This window comes from Morone saxatilis, unplaced genomic scaffold, assembly GCF_004916995.1.
Source record: "Morone saxatilis isolate NCDOM2014 unplaced genomic scaffold, NCSU_SB_2.0 Contig6, whole genome shotgun sequence".
Taxonomy (NCBI): Eukaryota; Metazoa; Chordata; class Actinopteri; family Moronidae; genus Morone; species Morone saxatilis.
This window is the reverse complement of record NW_023340206.1, coordinates 4,817,535-4,838,044: the sequence shown is the minus strand read 5'-3', so window position 1 is coordinate 4,838,044 and position 20,510 is coordinate 4,817,535. Positions and strand designations below refer to the sequence as shown.

At 39.7% G+C, this 20,510-nt stretch overlaps 1 protein-coding gene across 1 annotated transcript in view; it reads right to left on the bottom strand.

The window, feature by feature from the left end:
• LOC118340186 overlaps positions 1–20,510 on the bottom strand; it is a 73,319-nt gene that overhangs the window by 1,922 nt on the left and 50,887 nt on the right. The gene's annotated exons all lie outside the window — the stretch shown is intronic.

Sequence of the window (20,510 nt, the reverse complement as noted above, 5' to 3'; positions counted from 1 at the left end):
TTTAGATGTCAAAATCTAGTATTTCTAAAAATAAAACCCAGCATCTAAAGGGTTAACATTCACTATACATTTGTAGTAATGGCTCCAAGCACAATATTTTAGGACGAAGGCAAAGTACCAGGTCCATAAATTGCTGTGTCTTTTTGTAAATCAGTTTTTAAAATGGGGCCAGTTTCCACCCGTATGAGGAATACATGCATGTGACCTTTAGACTGTCCCGGGTCACATGGCTAAAAATGAGTTGCAGCATAGTCGTATGTAGCATCCTCAGCTCAACTTTGGGCGACAGCTGATTTCACAATCTGGAGGAGTTACGTGCCGGTAGTGGGTTTCTTGGTCGGGCACAGTGACTTCCTGGAGGCTTGTCGTCATGGTGAGGTTGCCAGGCAACCATCTGTGACTGCTTACAGAGATGTGTTTGAGAAGTGGCGTTTAGATTTGTTTAGGGAGGTGTGGTACAACCAGTCAAACAATATAGCTACTCATGAAGTTATTTTTAATTTATAGCATTGGTTTAAGAGTTGGATGAGGAGACTGATTCCCCTTTAACATCTTTGCTAAAATGTACAGTCCATCTCATATTGAGAGTGATGCTTGGCATGATTAACTCAGTGGGTAACATGTTTTCTGCAGGACTTTAATCGATTATCTAATGTGCCACTGCACCAGTGTCATTAAGCCAACTTCTGCTGCATCTATAGCAACTTTACTTTATGTGGTTATGCATTTTAAAGGGGTTAATTGACCTGCTTACCTTGGCTTTACCTGTCTTCACTTTTGGAAGAAATCCCAAGGCAATTCTGGGGTCACGCAGCCAGGTCCCTTTTGAAAAATACTGCCGCAGCACAGACCGAATAAAAGCAGTGAACTTCTGAACACTCTGAACTTTTAATAGTGTGTTTTTGGGGTCACTGCACACTGAGGGTAGAGGCAATGTGTCACAGTTGGCTCTCAAGTTGGGCTGTGTCCCGGAGGATTCAATATTCCATTAGGACTATTATTTCTAAAGTAGATTAATCCCTGTCATTTAACGCTTGGCTGATGTCCATTTGAAGTCATTATGAAGAAGCACTGACATTGTTTCATAAATTATTCACGGAATTATCTGGGACTCTCTACAGTCACCAAGCAGGGCTTTAAGGCTGGATCGCTTGTCACTGGAGAGAAACTTGTTCACCTTGATAAATTAAATGGACATATCACTTTCAACATGCGTGCAGGTGCAGTTTCGGACATCACAGGGGCTTTGTTGGGCTCCCTTGCTATTAGCATATGTTGATTATGGGTACATTCATCAGTCAGTTTTGTGCATTTATGGTAATATACTTTCTCCACCCAGGAGCCTAATTTAGAAAATTAGAAAATCTATGACTTTATGAGGTATAAATATAAGGATGTAGAAATCTAACAGTGCACAAAAAACCCTGCTTCTTTATTTACATCCCTTAAGTTTCTAACTACACGTAACAATCAATATGTTCCTTTGCTGGGTACATTTGTGGCATTAACTTGAATACATCATATTTGATCTATTCTTATCTGTGCCTATTCCCCGCTGCAGCAATAACCCAGTTCCCCCACAGGGATAATTAAAGTTTCATCTCATCTAATTTAGGAGGTGGATTTCCTTTAAAATTCAAAACACAAAAAAGTTCTAATAGGAATTAAGGGTGGAGGGAATTGAGGCAGAGTAAATGGTTGGTGGTAATGGCACAGTTACATTAATATTCTGTGTAAACTGACACTGAACCTGGTTGGATAAAAGTTTCCTGCTTAACACACAGCTGACCTGCTGTTAAGGAACTGCTGTATAAACTGCACATCACAAGCTGTTTATCTTATTGTCAGGTGGCTGCCAACACTTCATTAAAAAGTACAGTCACATATGTTTTCTTGTATGCTGACTCAAAGGGTAAAGCTGGTGATATTCCAGATTGTTATTCTGTTATAATGCTAGTCTGTATTTTTATAATTGTCAACAAGTCTTATGAAAAGACCAAAACCAACAATGCATTGGATCTACTAACAAGTATTGCCTGGGTGCCCATAGAGCTCCATTGTTGCACAAAAACTATTAAAAGATGCATCAGTCAGCCCCCCTGTTGCACTTGGTGACATGTCCCTTAATGACATTGAACATGGGCACTGTTCGATTTGAGTCGCACCCACATACACTGTCCTGGTGTCCTACACTAGCATGTATTAATGCACAGCTGAAAATAGTCCCCACATATGCAGCTTTCACTTCTGTCTGAGTAACATTTGCCAAAAACTACAGTGCCCAGCTGTTTTAGGGAGCTAGTTAGCCTTTTTTTTATTTATTTAAACTATATAACTGTGGGATTTTTTATTTAAAAAAAAAAAAGATTTACATCTCTGCTTGGAAGCAGAGATATAAGAGATATAAAACATTGTTGTTTGTGACTTTTCATTTAGGGATTTGCTTGCTATTATATAAAAAAAAAATCCATTAGACTGATCCTTTTATCTTTTATACTTTTATTTTGTATAAGGCATAATTTGTCTTTCAACTAGCAACAAGTACATGTAGTAGACAGCAACTGCAACATTTTGCATACAAATGAATCAAAGGGATGTTTTTCTTGAATATGTTTACATTTACCAAAAAGGACAATTATGTGTTTTTATACCACTTTATTCACATACTCAACTCCTGGGACAGAAAAGTGAACATTTGAAGTTATTAAAGGGTCCAATATAATTTGTACAGCTACTCCTCCCCAGAATTGGGGTACTACTAATTGACATTTCAGGTGCATCAGCATTCATTTTCGCAATTTGATTTAGCTGGAAAGTTACTGTATGCCATTATCTTATGCTCAGAGCAGAGGAGCTTCAATTTAACATTGAGAAAATAGTTGAGGTGATTCCAGCATCTGATCAGGACTCCTCCCTGTGGAGGTGTTTCGGGCATGTCTGACTCGGGAGGACGCCGCGTGGCAGACCCAGAACCTGCTGGAGAGATTACTTATCCCAGCTGGCCTGGAAACACCTCAGGATGCCCCTGGAGGAGCTGGAGGATGTGGTTGGAGCGGCTCCTGCTCAGTCTGCTGCCCCCGCAATTCAGACCTGGATCTGCAGCCAAAACTGAACAGTTAAATTAATTCTTGCCACGTACCACAAAATCACAGAATTTTTTTGTGGGTTTTCATGATGTTTTTTGACAGGCATAGGAAGGATAAAGGACACAGTACCACTGAAACCAGTCCTTCTCAGTCAAGAAAGGGTAACACTTTAAGTCTAACATGTATCAGCTGTCACGATCACTTTGTTACATAATGTTTTTGACTGACATGTTTCTTTATTTTGACATTTGAGTCTCAAGACACACCGCGGCTTGCCCTGACACCTTGCCAACCCTAATGTACTTGAGATGATGAACTGAAAACACTGATAAAGCCTGCACATTCTGCAGAGCTATGCTTCCTCAGAACTGGCTTTTCAGGTTTAGCGTGGCTCTCTTTTCTCATAATTCTTGGACGTGGAGTTTGTTACATCTCTTTCATGTCTAACGCCAAAGGCATGTTGTTGTATTTTCGTGAGCACATGTAAAACATCTGCTGCGTATTCATTCACGCCCCTTAATCTTTTTCAGGGTCATGCCAATAATTAGCTGTATAATAACTTCCTGGTTTGGCTCGTGTTGATGCTGCATGTGGTTACCATTCCTTCACACACATTTTATCTCAAGGCTGGTTTTAATATATGTCAGTGAAGGGATTCACGAGAGCCTTGTTTTTAAAGTTAATATCCTGCTAATTGGTCTTTGAGAAAATAGCGTACGTTCAGTTTTAGACAGAATCTCCCCTTGAAAATTTGAAATTAAAGCTGCAGTAATTGATGCATTGCCCACTTGGGAGCAGTGGAACAAGCTGTAAACACAACATTGACAGCAAACACAGAGCGGCTTTAGCAAGGTATTTCTGATAAATAGTCTACTGTTCACTTTCCTTTTAGCTCTCTTTAGCTCTAAACCAACTCTGAAGGGAAATGGCTCTGGCTGTTTTGCAGCTAAATGCTCAACTATGTTCACAAGGTAGTTACTTACTGTTTGTTCTTTGGTACCGGGCAGGTAGTGTACAGTGGGTTTTTCAGAGCTACATCTGGAAACGGGGTTGAGGTTGAAGAACGTTTAACCAGAACAATTAGCTTAAAGATGCTTAAACACTTCTAGACTAGAGTCACACAGTGATTTTATCAATTGTCAGTTTCGGAACCCATTGGCCATCGTCTTTAACCTTTAACCTCTGGGGCCAGTGGCTAATGATTCGGGACTTCCAGTGTAGCCAGCATATATCCAGAAAACGGATAAATAGATATCCGAGCCAAGACTTCCTCTGCAGTCTGATTAGCACCTTGATATGCAAGATTGACAAGACCCAATTGAGCAAATCTCTATAGAAACAGAAACTACCTAATAAAAAGCTAAATTGTCATCAGACGATAGCCGATATAGGTCCCGATGTTGCATTAAGTCAACTTTTTTGCTTTCTACATTTATATGCAGATATCAGTTTATAGAGATGAATCCACTGTTAACATAAAAATATTGATTAGTGCAGCTTTTACATCAACTTCCTTACAATAATACAGTAGATTAAACCCTTCTCTATTCAATCTGTCAGCATGTGTCTTGGAAAAGTGGGCTCAGAATGAGTTCCAGTGCCTGAGGGGGGTTTTCTTGTTCACGTCAGATCTCAGCACCTCCGCTGGTGACAGGCACAAAACAAAACCACCTCCCGTAACATGCGCACGCACGGAAACACCTCATCCACCTCGCAACTCACTTCCCTCTTGTTAATTCCACCTGTCATCTTGCGTGCACTTTTCCCCTAGTGGCAGCCCGTCCTCAAGGTTTGCGTCTGTTCTTTGTTTTGTCGGGCCTGATAACGTGTGTACCTCTAAGAGGGTAGCTTTGTTTGCGCTTTAGCTAATGGATTCTAATGAAGCATCTATAATAATCTGACAAGCGCTACAGCCAGTGGACACAAAAGATACTCAGTTCAAGACAACTCCCAAACCTGAGGCACCGAAGAAAGCCGAGCGCTCAGGCGGCACACGGCAGGTTGTCACCTCACATTACCTTAAATTATCCAATAAAATAACCTCCTCCTGCCTCGCTCCCACCTCCTCCTCCACTTCCTCTCAAAGGAAGATGATATTAAGATGTTTTAGAGCAGCGGAGTATATATTTATATGGCACCCTGAGTTGAAATTATTTTTTAAACTATTGCCAGCAAAGGAAAAGAAATTGCTCTCTCTCAGATGCTCAGGTGTGATGCAGAAGAAAAATAAATATCTGCAGTGGTGCTTATTCGGCTTTCTTGTTTACTTACTTTTTTTATATATCAACATAAGCGCAATGGCTCCAAAAGAGAAAAATTACTAGTAAAATAAAATTGGCAAAGTGTCACCATACTTTCTGGGAGTCATGCCACATTGCACAGCCAGAATGAGACCTGAACCACGTGGAAATAATCAGTGAAGCCACTGGAAGGTTTATAGCCCGGCCACAACTCAGGAAAGCCACATTACGTCTCCTCAACCCAAACAGATTCAAATCCCAAACATAAAACACAATACAAGCATATACATCTTATATACCCTTTCAACTTTTACAGCTCATAATGCATTGTAATTTAACTCTGCCCTCAAGCTCTTTGCATCCATTTTTCATGGAGACTATCTCGATTTCTCTCATTATGAATTCTCTAGGTTTCCAACCCACATGAAAATTCTTTAGATACCGAGTTGCCAATGAATGCAGCAGAGCTGAACTAACTCCCACTGTACTGGGCTTAATCATAGTTGTTAGTGCGGCTAAAAGGTGGAAAAGCTCATTTGCATCTAAATATGAACCTTCTCCCGGCACGTAAAGCTCACATGTTTTTGTTGTTATTTTTAGGTGCTACATTCACTTCCCTTCATCGGGTCATCTCTCTCGGCTACTCTCTCTCCCTCGATGACCCGTTTCCCTCATACGTATGGTAGTGATATTCTGAAGCCTGGAAATAGCTATTGGAGGGTGTTTCAAGTCATTCTGTCTGGCTTGGTTAGCAGGCTGAGGTCCAAGCCGCCATATTTTTTTGTCTTACTGTTTGAATTAACGTTGACCTAGAATCGGCTGCCAGGGATGGAGTCTGTGCCGATGTGGAGCGACTTCACTTGCTTTGGGTTTTTAAAATGATTCTTACTGTTTTTTGTTCAACTGGAGGAGGTATGGATAACAGATCTTTTGAGTGACACATCTGAGTGAAGTACAGCTGCTTTTTTTTATTTGCATCTGTGCGGTTCCAGCACAGATGGATATTTGGAGAAGTCCTGCTGCAGTAAAGCCTTATAGATGATGCAGATACTATACATATATGGATTGCATTTATAATCCCTTGCCATCATGTTTGATACATCGAGTCAATCTGTCTGACTGTGTATCCATCGACAATATATGGACAAAAGCGTGTGGGTACACCACATCCATAGCAACTCATATCATGACAGACTTTAGTTTTTGGAACCTGGCCCAGGGATTTGCTCCCCTTCAGCCACAATGGCATTACTGAAGTCAGGCACTGAGGTGGGGTGATAAGGCCTGGCTTGGAGTCAGCGTTCAAATTCATCCCAAAGGTTTTTGGATGGGGTTGAGGTTGAAACTCTTCAATATCAAACTGGGAAAACTATTTCTTTATGCACCTCACGTTGTCACATTGCCTTCCCCAAACTGTTGCCATTATGTCTGAAGCCCAAATGTCATTGGGTGTTGAAGCATTTATTAGCATAAACTATAAAAAACAGCCCGACATGATTATTGTTCTTTCAATTAGCACTGTTCCAGTTAGCACTTTGCATTCAAGTAGCATTCTCTCACACTCCACCAAACATAGATTCATCAGCTTGCTAGATAACCAGACAACACATTCCCACTGCTCTATATAGGTCTTTTATATATAAAATGTTAAAATATAACATTTTCCATATAATTTTTTTTGTCAAAGCCACAGGGAGCCACTGTAGAGGGCCTAAAGAGCCATATCGGGCTCTGGAGCTGCAGGTTGCCTACCCACCTATTCTCATGCCTGTTTGGGTCCCCTTGGGATCTCCTTTTGGGTTAAGGTAAGTTTTCCACAGGCCCATTCAGGACAGGCTCCACAATGTGAAGACCTCTGACCTCTGCTCCAGAGTCCAATGGCATTTGGCACTGCACACAGTGATCTTACACTTGTTGCTACATATGTTCCTGGTTAGCAATTATTGTGCTGATCTTGTTTTTTTCAAAAACAACACCTTCAATTGCCTTGGCAGACATGTACCATGTTGACATCATGGCAAGATGGAATCTCGTGGCAGTGCCAAGTTACTGAACTCTCCAGTCTGAACCATTCCGCTATAAATTGTTGTTATTGGAGATTGCATGGCCATACATGCTCGATTTTATGCTGTTTAGTAATGGCTGAGGCAGCTAAACCCAATAATTAGACCGCCTGTCCACATACTTTTGCATCCACCCATGGTCATGTCTGATGATCTGAATGACAATATAAAACAATGAGCCTTCTCTACTGACTAAGACGGGTTGGTTTAAACTTAGCAATATCTTGGCTTTCCACGCAAACAGCAAAGCTGATCAGCTGATCTCATTATTGCATTTCCTGTGCAGTCATTCCGCAAACCCCCCCCCTTTTTTTTGCCCTTTTCTTCTTTCATTTTCAAGGACAAGTCTCCTCTTCTTTCATTTCTCCACATTAGCAGTGTCATCCAGGCATTGTTTATGTAGTTTTAGCACCATGTTGGGCTCATTATTGATTTCTTGAAGTGGCACGCCTCCATCTTGGCTGCTGAACGCTGGTACCGAAAGCCTTTTGTGTTCCCCCTCAAACAAGCGTTTCAGTGCTTCAGCTTATTCGAAGGCATTCAGATTATATATTTATATTCAGGAGTGGAACTTGAAGTCAGCCTCCTTCCTTATTAGGGAGGGTAACCTTCTTCTCGCTGCCAAGCCTCTTCCCAATTACAGTGACTACTGCTGATGAAATGGCTGTGCAACATGGGGACTTGTCATTTGGCCAATTATTCTTAATGAAGCACCACAGAGAGAGGGATAACTGTGCTGTACCATGCTGTGTTTGTAATATCTGTACAGGGACAATAGTGTAAGTATTTCAGATGCGACTAATCCATCGTTTTGAGCATTTTTCCATCATATTTCATAGCCTGTGGAGCCCACTGATCAGTCAAATTATAATGCTCTAAAATGGTTGACAACATTAATTAGAGATATTAAAGAATTTATGCAAGAGGGGTTCTCAAACCACAAAATATTAAGTATTAACTTGGGATTTTCATCAATATTTTCTGGTTTGATTTCATCTTTTCATGTATTTTCACTTACATTTTGGAGATTTAGCTACATTTAAGATCTAACTTTTCCCAGCCTTTACTCAACCAGGGAAGATTCTCTTGAGCGTGGACGCTTTCCTTGTCAATGCCTTGCTTCACATTTATACAGTTAGACACATTCACAGCTGGGAGCTGCTCAGACAGCCACAGTCTTCCACTTCTGGCCACCGAGCAACTCCACTGGAGCATTTAGCAGTTAAGTGTCTTTCTCGAAGGTACATCATTGGGCGGTCTGGAGGGAACGGAGAGAGCCACTTATTCACTTACAGTAGGCCCAGAACGCACTATATATCAAAATCCCAAACCCCTCTAATGCTCTCATTTAACAGATCCGTACATTTACTGTTGGTGTACCACTAAATTATCTGGCCCAGATGGAGGTTTGTGTATGACAAGTATTCACAGTTGTCCGATATCAAAAGTTTTGCTTTTTCAAAAGATTATTGCCCACTTCATTAGTGATATTTATTAGCTGTTGAGGGACGTATAGCACTTAGTGACAAAGTTTATGTAAAAAACAAGCTCCAATAAATTCCATTAGTCTTTTCTGGCGTACATTGCCCTCATGATAATCTTTACCACCTCCAATGCAGCATACCAGTTACCAGTGAAATACATGTTGGATGTGCAATCTCCCTTCATATCCTTCATATACAAGACATGATTGATAGCTTTTTGGCTCTAACTGGCAACACAAAATGCCCATGATGTTTTATTGAGGATAGATATACGGCCAAACAATTGAAATACAGTAAAATCAATACAGAGCACTGCAAAGAGACAAAGACAAATAAATAAAAGAAGAAATGATCCGGGTGAGGCTACGTAGACGGTTTACAGCAGGTTACATCAGATAATCAGTAATTCAGTTCCAGACAGTTCAAACAATAATCAAATTGTAGGTAAAACTCATCCTCTCATCACTGAATGATCAAAAGAGCTGCACTTCTTCAATATTCCTCTGCTGAATATTCAACAAGGGATTCCAATTCGGAAATACTGTACACAGTTTTGCGTAGGAATGCTGCCACATAAAAAAATCTGAGGACTAAATTTTTCTTTACATAAGCTGTCAACAGCTGCCACATCGATATAAAAAAATGCTCACCAGCGCTGTAAATCATGTCTGGTATTCACAAGTTTCAAGAACCGCATCATATTTCTAAGGCAGCTTTTAGTTGTTGGGAGATTACAGTCTGTCTATTTTATGATGACAGTTTTCACCTCCTTTTTGTTTCCGCGTGTGCGCTGCCTACAGCCCGTCACACTGCAACTCTGAAAACTTTTACTACGGTTGCGGGTTTTGTCATGGAAAGAAAAATCTACATATCTAAAGATCAGGATGCCTGGGACTGGGTTGCTCGACTTGCAATCAGGGGATAAAATCAGATTTATTGGTTAGAACATTTTAAATGCGGTGTCCCCGCAGATGTAAGCAGACATGTCACATTTCAAAAAGGGCACACATCACATTCAGTTTACTCATCATGAGGTACCTTACACATGGGAGTTAATTATAGATTACATTATGCGTTATGGAGAGTGTAGGATCCTGTATTTTTGGAGCTTGTACCATACTGTGGGCTCAAAGTCAGGATATTTTAGCATCTACTGCTGTTATTTTGACTCTTCTGAGTCCCCCGACTTAATGAAAGTGCAAAAATTATCTCTCAACAAATTTGGTCTAATTTTAATGCATTTTTATGCTTGACTAAAGCGAATTCTTCAAATGAGATACATTTACTTGTGGTGATCATGATTCATGACTTAATAAAGGACAGAACTCAGCTAATAAGCAAGATTATTCAAGAAAACAAGTTGATTTGCATCGGAAACAAGTGACCTCAGATTGTCGTATGAGGTTTGTTTTTTGCATATCCATTTGAAGACTAATTAAATGATTGTTAGATTGTTTTTTCCCTTTTTACGCAGTACAAGCAGTGTCAACATGTCAGTGTTTGTATTATGTTAAACACAGCATACTAAGGGCCTGGCACTATTGAGATGCTGGTTATGTGGAGAAATACAATTTCTGTAGCAGCAGCTCTTTGTTGCAGTTCCTGTGAAGACTCAGAAAAACAGGTTGTGGACTCAAATGCTTAACTCAGAGGCAAATCAGGTCAAAAGGCCAAAAAAAGAGAACAGAGTTCAGCAAAAAGGCATATAGGGGTCAAAAAACAAGGCAGGCACAGAAATAAGACTGCGGGTATGGCACAAAAGGGGCAAAAAGCCATGTCCAAGGGGCAGGTGTAAGATATAGGGGGAGTTGATCAGGGGATTGGGAGCAGGTGTGTAGGTGGGAGTGGAAGTCAGGTGATGCAGGAAGGCGTAAAAAACGCCGAGGACTCCTGCAGGACGGGGAGGGAATGTGCAGGGACTGATAGGACAAGGGGGAGATTAATGACTGCAAGGAAAAGTTCTAAAAGGTAACGAATGGGCCTGATCTCCATAAGTCTCTCCAATTAATACTCTATTGACCTTTACATTGGAGTCATGCTCCGAAGCCCTTAAGGCCAACGCTATTACTGTTATTAAAGGAGGTGCTGTAACTTTAATTTTTAGTGAGAACATGTGCAATTAAATTCGGTATGAATCTGCCATGTGTGAAATCCTTTAAGTAGAGGTTAGCGAAAAAGGTCCAGAGCAAATTATCTCCATTTCGCGGCAAACTCATCAGCTAATGGCGAACCAATCATCTCCACAGTGTAACACAGCGTTTTATTTTTTTGGCAGATCATTTTTTTGTTTTTACATCTCATGTTTCAAACAAGGGACACCCTTTATCTTAAATGAATGGTCTAGATTGACAGCGATAATGCATTCAAATTACATTACAGCACCTTCCCTTGAAAAACTAATCCTGTCTAAATAGGGCTTACGTTTCTCTAAATTGCATTGTGTGTTTGTAAATTTCATTTCATACAAGAAACAAGACATCTCAGAGCTCAAGGGCATACCTTTAAAAAGTAAGTTTACTGGCCTCTGGAGCTGCTTTCACTTTATCTAAGTGCTATAGAGGAAATACAGCAACGACAGCAACGTTGTTATACTTTGAGAAGAGTCTTAATTAGTGCGCCAAATGGAAGAAGACGGTCCAATGGTGGAATATCCCCACAAAGAAGTCTGTTATTTCAAGGATAGGCCATTGTGCTATTTTAAAACTTCCTGCTGAAAATTTGAGGAAAAGCCTTTACACTTCAATTGTTTTGCACCTTTGAAAATTGGTTGATTTATTCCTTCCAGTTCTGTTAGAAACCCAGTCTGCAACAAAGATCATTCCCACCCACCCACACGCACGCACGCCACAAATGCTCACGCGCTCACACATTACCCCGCGCGCTAACACCACCCACCGAACAACAGAAGCCGCACACAGACTCGCAGACTCACAAATCCAAACAGATGCACACGCTCGCCCACACGCGCGCGGACACACGTGTGCGTGCAGTCACCCACGCACTCGCATCGACACACATGCGGGCGCGCGCACACACAATCAAAGGGAATGGTGGGTACTGCTCATCTCTCAGGTGGCTTTTCTTTAAATTCAAAAGAGTAAAGAGAGGACAAACAACAAGTGGGCAATTTTATATAATCATCTCATATTAAATACGCTCCCACCTAGCCGGATCATCCAAAGCAGTCATTTTTTAGCCTTATACATGGAACATCACATCAAGGAGTCTTATGTTAATGACATGGGAATGTGATTTGATGTGGACGGAAGTGAGAAAGGGGATTTCTTCGGAGTGGTAATCACAGGTAAGGAATGAAAGGGAGGAGAGATGAAGAGAAAAAAAAGCCAGATTTTTCCATTTTATTGATTTCTTTTGTAGCTCTGTGCGCTGTATTTATCTTCTGGGTGCGCACTGACATTTACTCAAGCATACATACAGTACAAACACACATTTATTACTAGTGAGGACCTCTTGGACTGCTTCCAGTTCTATAAAGCTTTGCCCAAACCTTGTCCACTTAATGCCTCAACTTAAAGGCACACAGTGTGATTTTGTTGGTGGTGCCAAATTGAAACATTTTTTAAAAAGTCATCACAGTTAACAGTTGAGTTTGATTAAATGTGGGGATTAAAGGCCCCATTCAGACCAGAGCGTGGTACTGTCAGATTCATTCCTGTCTCTTGGGTGGCACAATGGCGTCAGCCTAGTTTCACACCAAAGTAATAGACCCACAAGAGCCATGTATGAAGGTACAGTACCAGCAGGAGGTAAATGGAGTATAAAAAACGACAAAGTCTATGTTTGGAGGACAAAACAAACATAGGACTGTCCCCCAGAAGACCACTTTTTGTGTCCAATGTGAAAAAAAAAAATCAAATCAAAAATTAACATCGACTTTTTTAATGTTACGCACGCAAATTAAATCACACAATGTACGTAACTTACTTTAATTACATAACATAATTTACGATCTTTTCTTCAACCTAACCAAGACGTTTTGGTAACTGAACTGAAACCTCAGAAAGCTTTATTTTGAAAGTATAAGTGGATGTTACAAATGCATTATTGCTAATTTGATTAAAAATGAGGACTTGTTGAGAATGTGCCATGGTGGACCAACGTGTGTATTACACGTTTTGGCATGATACCGGGTAACCAGTTAGCTCAGTCACTAACAATAATCTAGGCAAATGACAAGAGGTAACATTGTTAATTAAAAGCCATTAGCCAAAATATATTTCAATTTTAATTGGACCTGTGGCTCCAATTTCGAAAAATACAAAAATAACTTTTGTATTTGATGCTTAAGAGATGTTACCACTATTTTACAGATTCACTTTTTTTAATGATTGTGAGTAGTAATCTGTGTCACCTAACCTACAATTCTGACTGTAATCACTTCATCACACTACAATCTCCTCTCACTGCTGCATCCAGGTTCTCGCTCCATTCCAGTACAACCGAGGCGATTTGCTGCTGGTGAGCAGCACAAATTTGCATATCAAACTTCGACGAATTTGAACTCTGTGGAAAAGATCCAGTTTTTACTCTGTCCCCGCAAGCAAAGCAGCGATTCCAGTGAAATAAATTTTTCTGTTTTTCATATGCCGGTATGACCTGCAGGGCCAAATCAGGGGGAGTAGCTAAGGTTATGGTTTCTGTTGAAAAAAGTATTGGTGTGTATTTTGAATATTAAACATTTGTGGTGAAATTGTTACATTGTTACATTGTTACATCCTCTCTATTGCTCCCTCTCATTGTTACATGGAATCATTGTTATATTGTTATATACTATTGCTCCCTCTGTATTGTTAGATATAGAGGGAGCCATGTTGAACCACCATCTCTTCTACAGTAGCCCAGAGGGGACAAACCAAAAACAGGCTCTAGATAGGGCATTTCGCCACCATAGTTTCTCCTACAACTACTTCACCTATAAAGTTGTCAACTTACAACAGCTGTACAGATGTACCAGTCTGTCCTTGCTGCCATTTCTGGTCCCTATTTTTTATGATGTACGATGTTTCTCTAACTGGGGGAAACCTCCTCATCACAGGTATGTTTTCATTAGTATATAATTACCTGAGCAGGAGCTCAACGAAATAAAAACAACCAATCAGAGCCAAAAAAGATATAAAGACACTTTGGGTTGGAAGCTATGAGAAAGTTGATTATTGAATCTCATTACCAGCTCTTTGGGACCCTAGGAATGAGACACAACAATCAACTATCTTTGTTGTCTCTGTATAGTTGTTTTCGTCAGACCCGGGGGATTCTCGCAACTACCATTAGGAGCACTAGGAGGAGCCATGTGATTTTTTCACAGATTTGTCTCATGCACAACTGTCAGGATATAGTGAAGTTTTAGCAAATAGGATACAAATATTTTTATAAATATTACCTACTGCAGCTTTAAAGCAGGATATCAAGTCTTTGCTCTCTCTTCTTTCAGCCTTATGAATCTGTCCCTGTGTGCTGTCAAATCTTGACTAGCAGATTGATTACAGCTCAAATTTGTTTTGTGCCAGCTCAATAGTTTTGTCATTAATAAAGCGCCACAGCTAAAGGAGTGCATTCCATGACTCATGAGTGTGCATGAAAAGGCAACACCACGAACCAGTCTTATCTTTCAGAGAAAATATTCACTTCAAGTGCAGAATAATTACTCTGAGTAACTGGCTCTTTCTCTGCGAGCCTCCACATTTTTATAAGCCGAACCTGGAGCTGTGAAAGAGCGGGTCAAGAGCCTCATTGATCTCAGTCTCATAGGTGGCTGTATTTTGTTCAAAGCCCTTTGGCGCAGAGTGTACTTCGATCTATGGGTGATTTATCAAGTCTGCAGTACCCGCACCTTGCTACAAGTCACAACACACTGCCACGGTGATTAATTATGTGCTTGAATGGCAATACAGAGTGTAAGCTTGTACATGATGTGACAAGAAGGGTCAATAACCAGCAGTCATAATGGGCCCGCAGAGAGGAAGGACCTCCTGGCATGATTATATTTTACAGCACGGGTGGCTAGGGACACATGCAGAAGCATGACATACCCCAAATATATACATAATTAAGCATGATTACAGTTTGATTGTATTATAACAGCAGCAGCAGGAGCAGCAGGGGCAACAGTTAAGTAGGCCCCGCTACAGGAAGTCAGTTTTCCTTTTCATTTTTACATAGGACAAGGTGATTTCATTTCATATAATATGATGAATAATTACTACAACTATATTTTTTAGCATGTTATATTTTTTAAATTATGTTACACTATAAATCTGTTGACATATGGGCATATGAACTAGGAATGAACAAGTACAAGTGTATCTGTATCGGTACTAGAAATGGGCAGGGCCAAGTACATTCAGCTGCGTAAAGGACAGACATGAAGGGAGATGAACTTCCAAATATGGTTCATGGGCTGGTTGGATAACAGAAGAGACGTAATGACATTTACCTTAACACGCCAAACCACGGGCTAATGTGAGATTCAGGAATGAATACAAAAAACTACATTGTGATGTTCATAAATATCAACATTTATGTGTAACACAATTCATAGTTTATCCTCTATTCGTTTAAAGGTGCAGTAGGTATATTTTATAAAAACATTTTTTTGTCATTATTCCTGAAATTTTCACTGTGTTCTGACAGAAGTACATGAGACAGATAATCTGTGAAAAAATCACAGATTATCTGTCTCATGTCTGTTTGTCAGGATATATGTGATATATGCATAATATGCTTGATTTAGCTGGAAGTGGAGACACAAATAGTAAATTTCAGGCAGCAGTTGGTTGCAAGAAGCATAATTCATTTTCATTTTGGTTCAAAAGTGCTTGGCCTCATTTTCTCAGAGCATCTGACTTGGAGGTCATCAGTGTTTTAACTAACTGGGAATCCACAAAAATTATTTGTCCAGCATTGTCTTTATTTATCAATTCATTGATTGATTATACCATAGTGGGCAGGGGGAATCTGTCTACAATGAAGTTCTATTTCATATTTATGATTGCTTGACTTTTGCTAAACATTTCTTTTTTACTTGGCAATAATCTTGTCTCACAGTTCACAATATAAACAGTGGGAGATTTAGGTGATTATGCAGCTGTCTGTGGAGATTATACTTCCCAAGTACGCCACAGAAAAAAAAAAAAATATATAAAAAGTGTTTGTTACCAGGCTGATGCGTGTGTCTCGGAGTCGGTGTGTATTAATACATTTGATAGAGTGCATCTGTTGTTGGATGTCAAAAATGCTTCAAAAAATGCTTTTTCTGTGAATTACCCTTACTTAACTCAGCAGGTAGAGCTCTTCGATCAGAACTGAAAATGTCGACCTAGGTTTGGTTTAATGGAGGAAAAGCTTTGTTATGTGATTTCAATGGGACTGAAGACAAAATCCAATTTATGTTTTATTGCTTGTTATAATGATTTACAGTCTAGAAGTTTCTGTAAATTCTGATGACTTTCTCTGGTTGGATAATAATAATAAAAGGTTGGAAAATGTAATCCTAAGCCTACGCATGTCTGCAATTGGCCATTCACTTTTTTACTACTTTTTTCTTTATTTGTTTGCTTATGTCTCTTTATAAGGAGGCTAATGTAAATTGGCATTTGGTGTATTAATCAGGAAGCCTAATGATATAACATACACTAGGGTGCAAGAAAATATTGATACACTTAAGTATCGTGACATTATGTTTGTTATACCGTATCGATTCTCAACACTATCAAATTTTAATTAATAGTTGACATTAAAATATTTGTTGCAGTCGCAAATTTTGTGTTTAAACCCCTGACTATTAGATTGCAGTGTTGTAATCTACCTTCATTTGACTCTTCCACTCCAATGTAACAACATAAACTGAGACAGGAAGAAGTAAGCAGATTTTATGCATATGGTCTTTATACTATGACAGTTTCCCCAAAATTAGATTTAAAAAAATCGCAGTATATTGCCTTGCATGCAGTATCACAATATATCGCAATATATTAAAACGTAACCACTGTATTGTGTTTGGTCAGTGGAACTTCAGGATAAGTAATTGGGTGAGTCACCCAGTAAGAGACAGTTGTAATAAAATGCATACAGCTTCCTCCGCTGGATCCATAGATCTCGATGCTGCATGTGTAAAAATTGCATAAATAAAATTTAAAATTCAAATATTCTTTCCTTTCTTCTGAGCTTATTGAAAGCAGCTATACATCAACACCAATCACAGATTCAAAGTATATGAATCCACTGAATTAAAATATTTCAGTTAAACCTTTTAAAATAAACTATTTTTTTAGGACATCATACAGCACATTAACCTCATATACTGCAGTGTATTTTAAAGGAGTGGTAAAAGAGCAGTGATAGTCAGCTGGTTAATACCAGTGTCATATTTTATAAGGAAGCTCTGAGGGGATTTCCAAATGAAACTGGATGAACCTCCTGAGAATCTTTGCAAGACCCTAGTGACCTTAAAGATAATAATGAAGAAATTCACTTTCATTATGCAGCTATAATTCATTTCATTTGTTCCGCTGTTTAACCCAGTATTGCTTCTACTCCTAACTATTAACAGTAATGAAACAGCACTGTAATTTAGCCTGATCAATGGCCTCCTCTGCCTCTAGTTAATATCTGTGGCACAATTATAAATCCTCATACAGTGCACAAAGAAACGTGTGCATACAATGTTAGCCTCGACATGCTAATATCAAAATATTGCAAAAAAAGTTGTTGGATCATGGCTTGCTGAGCAGCCCTTATTTACCCTGATGTTTGTCCCATTTTCTGTGCAGTATATACAGTACTTATACCTGGCCCCAGTTATGCTGTGATTGAAAATTAACAAATTAATTTAGGAATATGAAACATGCAGTATAAGCACAAAAGTGAAACCATATATAAAGATATATCCAGGTGATACTGTGCTTTAATGCCACATGTTGCCAGACATTTTCAATTAAATTAGCATAAAGCAGTTGACATACAGTGTGACTGGAAGAAATAATAATTCCTGTAGAGCCTATATCCTATTTTGTATCAAAGGTTACATTCATACTACAAGCACCAGTGGCCAAAATCAGATTGTTTTTCTCACAGATCTGCTTTTTTCAGTGTGAACCACACAAATCACATGGAATCTGATCTTTTCAATTCTGAGGCAGGCCACTTTCATATATGGTCCAAGTCAGATTCAGGTCTGATTTTTCGCACTATGACCTCAGTGTGAAAGGTCATTGACAATCTGTTTACACTGCAATCTGATATGGATGACATAGGGCAGCTGTGGCTCAGAGGTAGAGCAGGTTGTCCCCTTATCTGAAGGTTGGTGGTTTGATCCCTAGCTCATCCCGCCACGTGTCAAGTATCATTTAGCAAGATACTGACCATCACTGTTGCAGAGAAGGTTAGAAGAAGGCCCCCACATTAGCTCTTAAAACGAGCCCCCAGATGCTTTAGGCCGCCTGTTCTGACAGTTAAGCCACTTAAAGGTCCAGTGTGGCATCTAGCGGTGTATTTGCAGATTCCAACTCCCTTGCTTCACCCTCCCCTTCCAAGTACGAAACTACGGTGGCCGCAAAACGCTTTTGCGACCCCTAGTGGGGGTCCCAACTCCCAGTTTGGAAATCTCTGACTAATGTAGAAACTTGGCGGATTCCATGAAGTCTGTAAATAAAACCGGCTCAATCTAAGGTAACAACAACACAACCATTCCTAGATTCAGGTGATTATACACTAATGAAAACATACCCATGAATGTAATATTGGACCATGGGAATCCCACTGGGATTCTCCCGGTGGTTTCCATGGGTTAAACAGTGTCTGGGTTAGGTGACAAATTCTCATCATCCACTCTGACTATGAGATGCAGGTTCAATTCAATTCAATTCAATTTTATTTGTATAGCGCCAATTCATAACAGAAGTTATCTCAGGATACTTTTCAAATGGAGCAGGTCAGCCAGTCTAGACCGAACTCCTTTTAACTATTCTACAGACACCAACCAGTACCACCATCGAGCAAGCACTTGGCGACCGGGCAAGAAAAACTTTTAACAGGCAGAAACCTAGGACAGGACCCTTTCGGCTCTAGGTGGGTGGTCATTCTTGCTAGATCCAGTTGGGTGAGAGAGATGAGAGAAGAGAGAAGAAAGAAGAGGAGAGAGAGAGAGAGCAGAACATACAGTAACAACAACTCACACTCAATACACTAATGAACAATGAAAGAAGATGATCGGCGATGATTGACAACTAGCAACGATGAGCTTACAGCGAGCAGCAACACCAGCAACAACAGTACTGTATCGTAGCAATAATAATACTTAATTAATAACTAATAAAATAACAACAATCAATATCATGATATTCAGCCAATGCAGTCAAGCAGACCATGGCATGAGGCTCCACCTAGGATCCATGAGAACCTGCAAGACGTAACGCACAATGACATCTTGAGAAGTGAAATTTCAGTCAGATGCATTTAAATGGGACCATTGAATTGAGTGCATAAACAGATGAGAGAGAAGAAGGAGCAGTGCGATCATGGGATCCCCTGATATCTAGCCTATAAGCCGATTTTTTTGCTAACTAAAGTAATGGTTTCAGGATCCACTGTATCCAGCCCTACCTATAAGCTTTATCAAAGAGGAACTTCTTAAGCCTACTCTTAATAGGTGGCAAGGGTGTCTGCCTCCCACACCACCAATGGAAGTTGGTTCCACAGAGAGAGCTTGTAACTTGAAGGTTCTGCTCCTGTTTTCTACTTTTAGAGACTTATAAGACACACAAGTAACCCATCATTAAGAGAACGCATGTCTTAGAGGAGTAATAGGCGTACTATTGAGCTCTTCAAGATTAAGAAGGGCCTGACCATTGAAGAGCCTTTACTAGGTGAGGAGGAAATTTTTAAATTCTATTTCTAACATTTAACACGGGAGCCAATGCATGAGAAGCTAGAACAGGAGAGATAAGATCTCTTTTCCTAGTTCCTGTTGATATACTCATGCTGCAGCGTTTTGCATATAATCTGGACGATTCTTTAATGGCATTATTAGGGCACAACCTGATAATAACAGAGTTGCGTTAATCCAGCCTAGAATTAGCAAATGCTGATGTATTAGTTTTTCTGCATTCTGTCTGTTGATAGGATTGTCTTTAATTTTTGTAATATTACTAATGAAAAAGCAGTCTCTAAGATCTGCTTTATGTGGGAATTTAAATGCACAATCCTGATCAAAGATTAACTCCAATGTCCTAACATGGCACTAGAAGCCAAGGTAATTCGCCATCTAGAGTAGCTATATCTTCTAGACAGTGAGTCTCTGAGTGTTTTTGTGCTAAAGTATAAGAATTTAGTTCTTTTCTGATTATCTAACATCAGAAAATTCGCAGCATATCCAGATTTTATATCCCTTAAACATTAGTAAACACGTAATTTAGATAATTGCATTAATTTCCATCGGGCTTTTGATGATAGATATAACTGCGTATTCATCTGCATACAATGGGAAAGTTAATGGGTGATTCCTAATAATGTTGCCTAAAGGAACATATTATCACGTAAATAGCATTCTGTCCAAGTACAGAACTCTTGTAACTCCATTGTGCTTCCATTGAGTCTCTGTGCTGATAATCAAACCCTTCT